Consider the following 10,527-nt stretch of genomic DNA (forward strand, 5'->3'; position numbering starts at 1 on the left):
ACACACACACACACACACACACACACACACACACACACACACACACACACTGCACCTGATTCTTTGGAGATAAGGTCGAGAGCAGGGTCAGAGGAGAATCGAAGGACTGTGACAAACTCAGTGTTGGTCACTGAAATCATCAGAAAGACCTTAAACAGCTTCTTATGTAACAAAGAGGCTTAAAGGGCCTGAAACCTGAATATTAGAGCTCTCATGTTGATGTCTGAATTGTTTTTGTGCTGAAACATGATCTGTCCAACAGAGCTGCTCGGAAATGATCTGATGAAATTCACCCTCCTCATGTAACACAGGTGTGACACACAATCTTTGTGTGCCTGAAAACTGTCAGAAGTGTTTGTTTCAAGTTTCTTTATATAAAAGATTTTATTGGTAAGTAATGAATCGATCGTCTAAACGATCAGACAGGAAGTGTCAACAGTCAGACCCGGGGACAGCAGGAAGAAAGAAAAGAGGAGCCAAAACAAACAACCGCAGAGACGCAAGTTAATGACATACAAGCACACGGCGTCCACAAAGACAAGCGTGGACTTTTATCAAGGAAGCACAAATAAGCCAGAGAGAGAAGTGCTTTCCTGGAGTCGTGTGATAGATGAGGATTCTGCATCATTTCTCTGTTCTCAGCTCTCACTTTGAAGCCTAAACAGCTCCCTGAGTGCAAACTTAGAGAGTTAGAGAACTCGTCCTTGTTGATTTCTCTCAACTCGTGTGAATGATGTCGCCCCGGAGCTCCATCAACATTCAGCCTTTCTGCAGCAGGCACGAGTTTTTGCACACACTGCAGCTCGACTGAGACGTGTTGAGTCTCATCTGAAGCACCGGCACCGCACCTCCACCTTCCCATCCTCCCTTCTCCCCTCTCAACATCTATTTCCGTCTCCTCCATCCAACTCTGTCCACTCGTCCTCCTCTCCTGCAGAATAGCAATGTCTTTGTAGTCTTTGAAGTGGACGTGCATCTTTCCCAACCAATCAGAGACAAGAGAGTGAGACCGTGACTGGGAGCCGAACAGAAACTGGAGGAGAAAGTGATGTGAGATGAAAAGGGAAGGAGTCCTCGTCCTCTGAAAAGCCAGAGACAGAACCCGAGTGCGAAATAACGTATAAAGTCATAAATTATTCCGCGTGTTGGTTCCCTCAGGGACATTAACGCTCTTACTTAGGACTTCATATTCCAGTCAGGCCATCGTGGAGCGTTACCAGCTCCTCTCGGCTCTACGAACCCTCTGCCCTCACCTCCTGTTTACGGCGATGTGGAGGAAGATGAAAGACAGCGTGGCAAATGACCTCCAGCTCCTGTCAGCTCCAGTAAGAAGATGAATATCTCAGATTTTCTTTGATTTGCACATATATTAAACTAAATAAAATCCAGATAATGGAAATAAACAGGCGGGACTGAAGAAAACAAGATGCCAAGGCTACTCTGTCTCCGTTCTCTCTTCACTGCAGAAAACTTTGTATTAAAAAGAAAGAAATAGATTTGAAGTGGATGTTTTTTCTCCCCGGGCAGAGATTGAAAACCGACACAGCGGACGAGTAGCAAATTAATCCTTTTCCTCTCGGACTGAATCCATCTCCTGTGCCGATCTCTGTACTGTGAGAGTATCCTCTGTTCCATCTTCGTATCATCTCTGAGAACCGACACACGACGTTTGGCCTTGCAAACAGAAATAGTTCAGGATGGCTCTGCCGGTGATATCCCTGCTTATCTTCAGTGTCCATTCACTCCAGCAGAAAGGCAACACACAGATAACACCAGTAGCACGAACGATCGCTCATCGGTTTGTGAAGTCACATTTAGTCAGGATTTCTATAAGCTTAAAACACCTCAATGCAGCCTGGACTTAAATTACATAGCAGCACTTATGTTAGCACACAGACTGTATTTAAAAGATGGACACACCCACAGTGAGCATGTTTTTCAGAGCCAGACCATATTTGGATTACTGCTGAGCAGCAGACTATTATAAAACTAGAATTTACCTTTGATGGACCAACAACAGCACCAGCAGCTCAGACGTGGTGGAGGAACTGGACATTTCAACATGGGAGGGTTGACTGCTTCCGGTGGTCATTAGAGGAACTGCAGCTTCTGGATCTATAGTGTGATTCAGCGTTGCTTCATTTTTACATCAAACCGACGTTAAACAGCTTAAAGTGAGAGCGCTGACCTGACCTTTAGTCTGAGCATGTGTTGATTTCCTTTGTGCTCAAACTAAAGCTTCAGTGAGGGTGAAAGAAAAGCTTCTTGTTAAATATGAAGTCTTGCTGGTGATGAGTTCAGTGACCCTCACGCTGATCGCACTGGGAGCGCAGTCAGCCTGACAGTCAGCACATGGCTGCACACTTACAGTAACACTCTGTGGCAAAGAGCCTCTGCTAAATGCCTCCACTGTAAACATTATGTAACGCCGGCCTTTAGAGAGTCTAACCGCACACTGACCGTCTGAACCAAGCTGCAAATGAACTTAGCCGAGCAGAGAGGCGAATGAAACTAATTCTGTTTACTTTACATTTTTATTTGTTGAAACTTGTCGTGTTGAACGCAGCTGAGCTCCACTGCCTTCATGTAGGGATTCAGTGAAATTAGCTAAATGCAACCTCAGAGAAATGAAAAACATGAAATATTAGATTGTGTCATTATTTAATTAACAAACATGAAGCCAACACGATGAAGCGGTGTGAGGAAAAACTAAGTACTAACTATGTCATGATTCAGCAGTTTGCAGAGCCAGCATCAGCAGCAATAACTTGAAGTAATCAGCCTCCACATGGTCGTAGATGCTCTGCAGCGCCGTTTCACGCAGCTCTGTGTGGTTATGGACTTTGATTCTTTTTCAGCCATCCTGTTGGAGATTGGCTGCTGCTTGGAGTCGCTGTCCTGTTGTATGATCCAACTTCAGCCACGTTGTGGCCTCACGTTTGAGGAGTTCATGGTTGATTTCATGCCTGCAAGGTGCAAATCATCGCCACCTCCCTGCTGATGCTTAGTAGACGTGTGTTCTGAGTGATTGGCTATATTTGTGCACATTGTTCCAGAGGTGGTTTGTTCAGATGCAGCTATGCAGAGCTACACCATGCTGAGATGTTCTTAGAGAGAGCAGCTGTAGCTCAGGAGAGAAGGTCGTCTGTTGGTGGTTTGATCCTTGGCTGCTCCAGTCTCTGTGCCAGTTTACCATTTAGGGCAAGATACCAAGCCCCAGTTGTTCTGCGGTGCGTTCACTGCAGTATGAACATGTGCGAATGCTGGGTGAATGAGGCCTGCTGTATGAGGCGCTTTGAGTGCTCAAGTAGAATTACAAAGCCAAACAAGCCAATACTCTGTTTCTAACTGTGCTGCCATGAACTCGAACATTTAACATGCTGAGTGAGGCCGGTAGAGTCTGAGATGGAGCTCTGGGGCAGTTTCCTAGTTTCTGTGAGCATTGGGGGGAATTTGCCGGGACGTCCACTTCCAGGAAGACAGTTGGATGTTTTTCAGTTGTGAATAATTGAATATTTTAGAATGATGGACTTCAGATTGGGGCGGCACGGTGGCACAGTGGTGAGCACTGTTGCCGCACAGCAAGAAGGTCCTGAGTTCAATTCCACCATCAGGCCGGGGTCTTTCTGTGTGGAGTTTGCATGTTCTCCCCGTGTTTGCGTGGGTTCCCTCCAGGTACTCTGGCTTCCTCCCACCGTCCAAAGACATGCAGCTTGTGGGGATAGGTTAATTGATTAATCCAAATTGCCACTAGGAGTGAATGTGAGTGCGAATGGTTGTCTGTCCCTGTGTGTTAGCCCTGCGACAGACTGGCGACCTGTCCAGGGTGGACCCCGCCTCTCGCCCTGTGACAGCTGGGATAGGCTCCAGCGCCCCCGCGACCCTGAAAAGGAGAAGCGAATGGATGGACTTCAGATTGTTTTTAATGACTTTATAACTTTTCGTTAAGCATGGAGGTGCTCCAACTGCTGCTGATCATTTAATGAGTGCATTTGATTAGCAGTGCCTGGCTGCTAATTACCCTGAACTCCTGTGGAAGCACAGGACCTGACATGTAAAACCTGGGAGCTGAAAGAGTCTGTTTCTTTGTGCTGCACCAGTCTTTTGATTGTAATGTTAGCGTAGCTCCACCCAGGTTGCACACCTGAGTGGAACCAGTCAGAAATCCCAGCCCGAGAGAATCCGGAGCGGAAACAGGAAGCTCGTTTTCTCCGCCTCACAGATTACTGGGATTGCTCTCTCATGCACTTTTTATTTGTTATCACATCCATAGAAGGTTTTAATAATGATGATGTGCGAATGAGTGTGTGTTCAGGAAAATGTGTGAAGAAAGGAAGCAGAGAAACTCCCACGCCACAGAGCTGTGGGAAATTTACATTTTCTCTCGCCCCTCTCTCTCTTCTCTCGCTTTTCTCTTTTTCTCTTTGTGGTTTTGCATCATTCTTCTTTCACTGGGTTGATTTTCATTTTCTCTGCGTGTCTGAAGCTTTTATTTTGTGCAAACTGTTGCCTGTCAAACTATCATAGTAATCATTGTAAATGTTAACATCGAAGCCTTTTGTTAGGTCGGGCTGCGGAGCCGAGGATTAGGACACGGCGCCTTCATGTCACAGCGACCACAGAGGAAGCAGCAGGTGTTACTGATAGTTATTAACATTGATCGGTTTCTTCAGAATAGATATTTCTTCAGAATAGATGTCAGGAAGATGAAAGCAGCGATCGCTGGTGCAGACGACATTTCCTGGACACACTTTGGGTCTCTTAGAACCAACTGAGCAGCATTTAGACACCACGGCCGACCTGAGTGTTGCTGCTGACCTTATACATCAGCGTCTGATGGCTGCTTTCAAGAGGATAACACACCACGTCATAAAGATCATCTCAGGCTGGTGTCTTAAACACGACAGTGAAATCTCTGAGGAATGTTTCTTCATCTATTACATGAAGTCAGCTGAAAGGCCGAGTAACGGTTAAAAGCAGAGCTGTGAGCGACTCGATGAGCAACTCAGAAACCGAATCCAAGTCGCTGAAGGCTCTTCGGACTCGCTGACGAGTTTGGACCTGAGACCAGTGCGGCCTTTCAGCTCGCACTGTGACATCACAGTTGGCCACTGTGTGTAAGCTGACATGAGAAGTGATGTCATGAATGCTTCCTGTCGCTGACATGATGGGATTTCTTCCTCAAGTGTTAGAGTTAGTGTTCGAAGCCTGAGAGCTGAGACCGATTTAGATGTTCCTCTGTCAGTTTGTTTAAAACACACACACACACACACACACACACACACACACACACACACACACACACACACACACACACACACACAACGTGCTCATTAGCCATGTATGGTGTATGTGTGCCAGAAGTCATTTGTTTGTCTTTAAGCAGCTAAACTCTCTTTTATCCAGCTGATAATACAACGATTAGCATCTCAAAACCACAAAAGAGCTTTTTAATCAAACCTCAGGCTCTCACACACACACTCTCTCACACACACACACTCATGCTCTCACGCACACACTCTTACAAACACACACACATACTCGGGGGTCCCAGGCCTCCTGTTGTGTAGCGTGTGATGATTACAAAGACGATTTGTGTTAGTGTGTGTGTGTGTGTGTGTGTGTGTGTGTGTGTGCGCGCACTGACTGGTAGTTTACACAGAAATGTACCAAGCAGCTCATTTGCTGCTTTTATATATATACGTATGTGCGTGTGTGCAGATGGTAAAGGACTCTGTCTGCTCCAGTTTGACTCTGAACCTCTGATGAAATCATTTCTACATTTCGACCTTAAGATGCTCGTCACTCAGCATCTCTCAGCTCAGATGTTTCATATTCTAGCAGTGTGCCTAATATTTTGCATGCACTATAGCATCATATTATCCCACTTTGCAGCTTATTTGTGGTTCCTTGAGTGTGAAGAATGGGAGTCCCGTGATGCACCGAGCACTTATTCTCCACTCACTGTGCTCCCCGTGCATTATATGCTACTGCTTGACTCTTTATGCTCTCATTTTCTATTTTCCCTCAACCTCCAACCGGTGGCTGCCTCTTGCTTGATACTGTGGGAGTTCTTCCTGTTAAAACGAGAGGTAACCTCGTGCTTGTTCATAAAGGATCACTGGGGCGCTCGCTCAGATATTTTATGGTCTTTACCTTGCAAAGTGTCTTGAGGTGGCTGCGAAAGAGCACCAGATAAATAAAACGTAATTGATGTGAACTACTTCTGAAAAGGGCATGGCTGTGCATCCTGCAGCATCCCCCCCCTCCAGATATATTTTATGAATTAAGACATCCTTTAATGTGACACTGAAATTGATCTCTGAGTCACAGTCGGGATGACAGAGGGTACAAACTTTCCAAAACCCAAATGAAACGGTAAACGAATGTAGTTTATGCAGTGAGACAAACTGATCGAATGTGTGGCACAAACAGAGCCTCTAAAATAAAATTATAATATTTGTACTTTGGCAAAACGTTTGCTTGATGCTGCATCATAAAAACACATAAGACAGGATTGATGCCACTGACAACCAGGAATGGAGGAGGAGCTTATTGACGTGATTTCAGAGTGCGACAGCTGATCAACAACATTTCAGTTCAATTTGTTTTCCATACCAGCAAATCACAAGAACAGTCACCTCGAGGCGCTTTATCTGCTAAGGACCTTAAAATAATACAGAGAAAACCCAACAATCACATGACCCCCAGCGAGCGAGCACTTTGGCGACAGTGGGAAGGAAAAACTCTCTTTTAACAGGAAGAAACCTCCGACAGTTTAATAAACGTAAAGCAGCCAAAGAGGAAACAAACACGAACAGGAATATGTGGAAAAGCTTAATCACACATTGGTCATGAGAAAGTGACCGTGGGCGTGGTCTGCGGTGCCGCTGCAGGAGAAGTGGACGCACCTGCAATCACGCCTCGTCAGCTCAAAGTGTGGACTCACTCCTATTATTGGTGTTGATGTGTTCGGCTGACGGCTGAAAAGCTGCAGCCGTGTGTGCTGATAAAAGAACAGCATGGAAATGTCGCCGTGTCATTGTTGCAGTGACCGGCGCTCTGCTGCAGACTGATTGTCGGGTTTCTCTTTTGCTTCTGTCTCACGTTCCCTCCTGTCTAATTCATGAACCATTTTGCATCTAACTTAATGATTATTCATTGATTTCTGTCACCACGCAGCCACTCTATTAATATTTTCTTTCTTGTCAGACCCTCCAGCAGGACCCTTACTGCTAAATTAGTGTTTTTCAGTGCTGATTGCAAACAGTGGGGCTCGAAGCTCTGCACAAATTTCCTTTTCTTCTCTCATTTACTTTTTCTCAATGAAAACTTGCAAGAAAATGGAGCAAATCAACATTTATTCATTTGGATCTCCGTCAGCGGCTAGTTATTCTGGACTAATTGTAGTTTTTCCAAGAACTAATTTGACACACTTAACTACCGCTATTAATCAACCGAAACAAGCAACAAAGCTTCTGTGTTTATGAGATTTTGATGAATTCAACATGGAACACGACTTGGCATGACGGGAAGAGGTACAGAGCTTTCAAAGACTCCCTCTCATGAGAATGACTGTGCTTCTGCTTGGTTCTGCTTGGTTCTGATGTGCTTCTGCTTGGTTCTGCTGTGCTTCTGCTTGGTTCTGATGTGGTTCTTCTTGGTTCTGCTTGGGGACTTTTTTTTTTGTCATCGCTAAAATAAGTCCCATCATCATCATCGTCAGTGCATACAGCTGCAGAATCTCGTTTCTTTAGGATTTGGTTTCTTTTGCAAATATATTCGCTCTGTTTGCAAATGGGACAATGTACGTCTTCATAATCCAAGTCTTCCACTTCATCCCGAAGTTTTTAAGGTGTTCTCAAACCTGATGACATATGCAATATGCAGTATCTAAGGGCATGCACCGGAGATGTGTACCTCCATATCCTATCGTGAAAAAAAAGACCAGAGTGGATAAATTCAGGGACAGTCTCATAATAAATCCAAGACTAAACCATCTGTTTAATCAATCACAGATCAGAGAAGAAGGTGTAAAAGTTTTAACATGACCTTAGAACATGAAACTGTCACGAAGTTAGAAAGCATCTGCCTTTGAATAAAAAGCTGTCAACAAGGAGCTTCGTATCTCATCATCAACACACCACTTCAACAGTTTCTCTCCTGCTGAGCCTTTTTAAAAACATTTATGACAGGTACAGAAATCACAGAATGAAGTTTCTCAGAAAAGAGAGAAGCTATTCTGTGATCGTCCATCATAACCTCACCTCCTGTTTGAGCAGCAGCTGCTCTACTCCGAGTTCCCTCTCGATGCCTGAGTGTGTCACCCTTAACTCGTTTACAGTCCCGCCTTTGTGCTTTCTGAGAGTCATCCTGCATGTAGACAGGTCTGAGAGCTGAACGTTGACTGGCTGAATGTGGAGTCATTTTTTTCTGGGAAGAAAACAATGTCAGGCAGAATATTTAGACTGTGTCTGTGATTTGTCGGTGAATTTCTGGCAGTTATTGCTCCCAAAGCCATTTGGCAGAACTGCACCAGTGTTTCTTTCTTTGGAAATATCTGGAGGGGTCATATGTTCTCGACACCACACAATGGTATAAATCAGGTACCTGTCAAAAACATTATGCCTAAATACCCTGTGGAGGAAACTGAAGTTCTGAATTTCAGGTTTGAAAGTACATCAAGTGGTAAATCTGGGTCTTTTTCCACACTTGGTTCCCTCTTCAATACAACATCGTTGTCAGGTCAGTCCACCCGTACCTTCATTTTTACATTTAATATTGAAACCAACTTGGAGATCAGTCAAACAAATGGCCTGGATGGAACAATCTACAACTTCCCAGCAGAGAACCAGAGATCTCAGCAGCTCCACACCCAATCCTGCCTCGCTCCTGCTCCTCAAGGTTGTTCATCAGCATCACGTGTTGCTAAGGGATGTTTACACCAGAAGCTACTAAAACATGTGTCAACCAGAAAAATTGCAGAATAGCTGCTGGTGATGCAAAGTGGTTGATCCCAAGTTAGACTTTTCTCAAGTCTGAGGCCAGCGAGTGCATCAATTACCCGTGAATTGATTCACATGTGGACGGGACTTTAGAGATCGCTTCTTGCCCGTCCCGTGGCAAGACCTGAAATCATCAGGAAAAAGAAATCTGAATATTTAATTAATCCTAGAGCAGGGATTAGTCAAAATAACTTAAACAAAGATAAAATCGGTCAGGTGTCCCAGGAGGAGTGAGTCTTTCACTGAACGTGCTCGTGTGACTGGAGAAGGTCTGAAGGATTAATGCTCTCTGTAACTCATCAGAGTCAAGCTTCTCACCCTCAGTGTTGCTGGATGTATGGATCTGTTTTTTCAGTCTGTTGTTATCTGCTACCTTCAGTCTGCTAGCGCAGCACAGCACAGCACAGCACAGCACAGCACAGCGCAGCACAGCGCTGGCCACTGCAGACTCATAAAGCATCCTGAAGCACCGTCTGGCAGATGTTATAGAATTAGCTGTTTCATAAAATAGAGACCGCACTGGCTTTGGCGCTTTGTTTAGAGGGCGTCTGTGTAGTCCACTTTGTTTATTTGAGTTTTTATTTTATTAATATTAACACAATTAAATGAATGAAGAATCTGTCTCAAGCTAAATACATACAGCGGGTCATTTAATGGAAGTGTTAGCAGGATTGGCAGCTAGTGGCAGCTTTGAGCTTTGCAGGGGTTCGTCACCCTCAGGCCTCAGAAGCTTACCACTGTGGAAGAATCATGATGATTTAAATGAGCTCTGCTTCTTTTCAAAACCTTTTTCCTATTCAGCTTTAAAGGGGGAAACATACTTACCTAGGCCCGCATTCTTTTTAATGACCAGCAGGGGGCGACTCGTGTAGTTTTAAAGTCTGCCCACTTTATCTATGACATAAACATGATCCTCATTCCTCTAGGCTCAAATGCTACAACATGGTCTTCATTTATGAATTAGTTTCCAGATTAGTGTCCAGATGGACGATGAAGCTGCTCTGCAAAGACACCAGTCACTAACATATGCACTGAAACCAGAGCGCCTTCAAAGATGGGAGTTTCCATGTATCACTATTTCACAGATGATATTTAAACACAGACTTTATAGTAAAGATGCAGACTGTGTAACAGAGCCTCTTCAGTGACCTTCATGTACGAAGTTTTAATCTACTTTCCATGACAAGAACTCTGCATATGCTGAGTCGTGCTAAATGTATAAAAAAAGCTCGGACGTTTCTGCAATTTGCACTGAAATCCTTCTTTGTTTAAACGGTGAAGTGATGTGAAACCAAGAGTAGCCAATTATCTCTGACAGCGAGGAAACAGTGCGAGGGGAAGAAGAAACCTAAACGAGGACGGTGCTTCCTTTTATTTTTTACATTTTTTGTTTAGTTTTGATTTTCATTAAGAAGAAAATAATTAACTTAAAAATGAGAGGAAACAATTTCACAGGATTTCGAGTTAATGCGACGACAGGTGACAGAGATTTCATGCTTGGAAATGTGTGTGTGTGTGTGTG

Source organism: Pundamilia nyererei, unplaced genomic scaffold (assembly GCF_000239375.1).
Source record: "Pundamilia nyererei isolate P.nyererei 1_Seehausen unplaced genomic scaffold, PunNye1.0 scaffold00216, whole genome shotgun sequence".
NCBI classification, from domain to species: Eukaryota; Metazoa; Chordata; class Actinopteri; order Cichliformes; family Cichlidae; genus Pundamilia; species Pundamilia nyererei.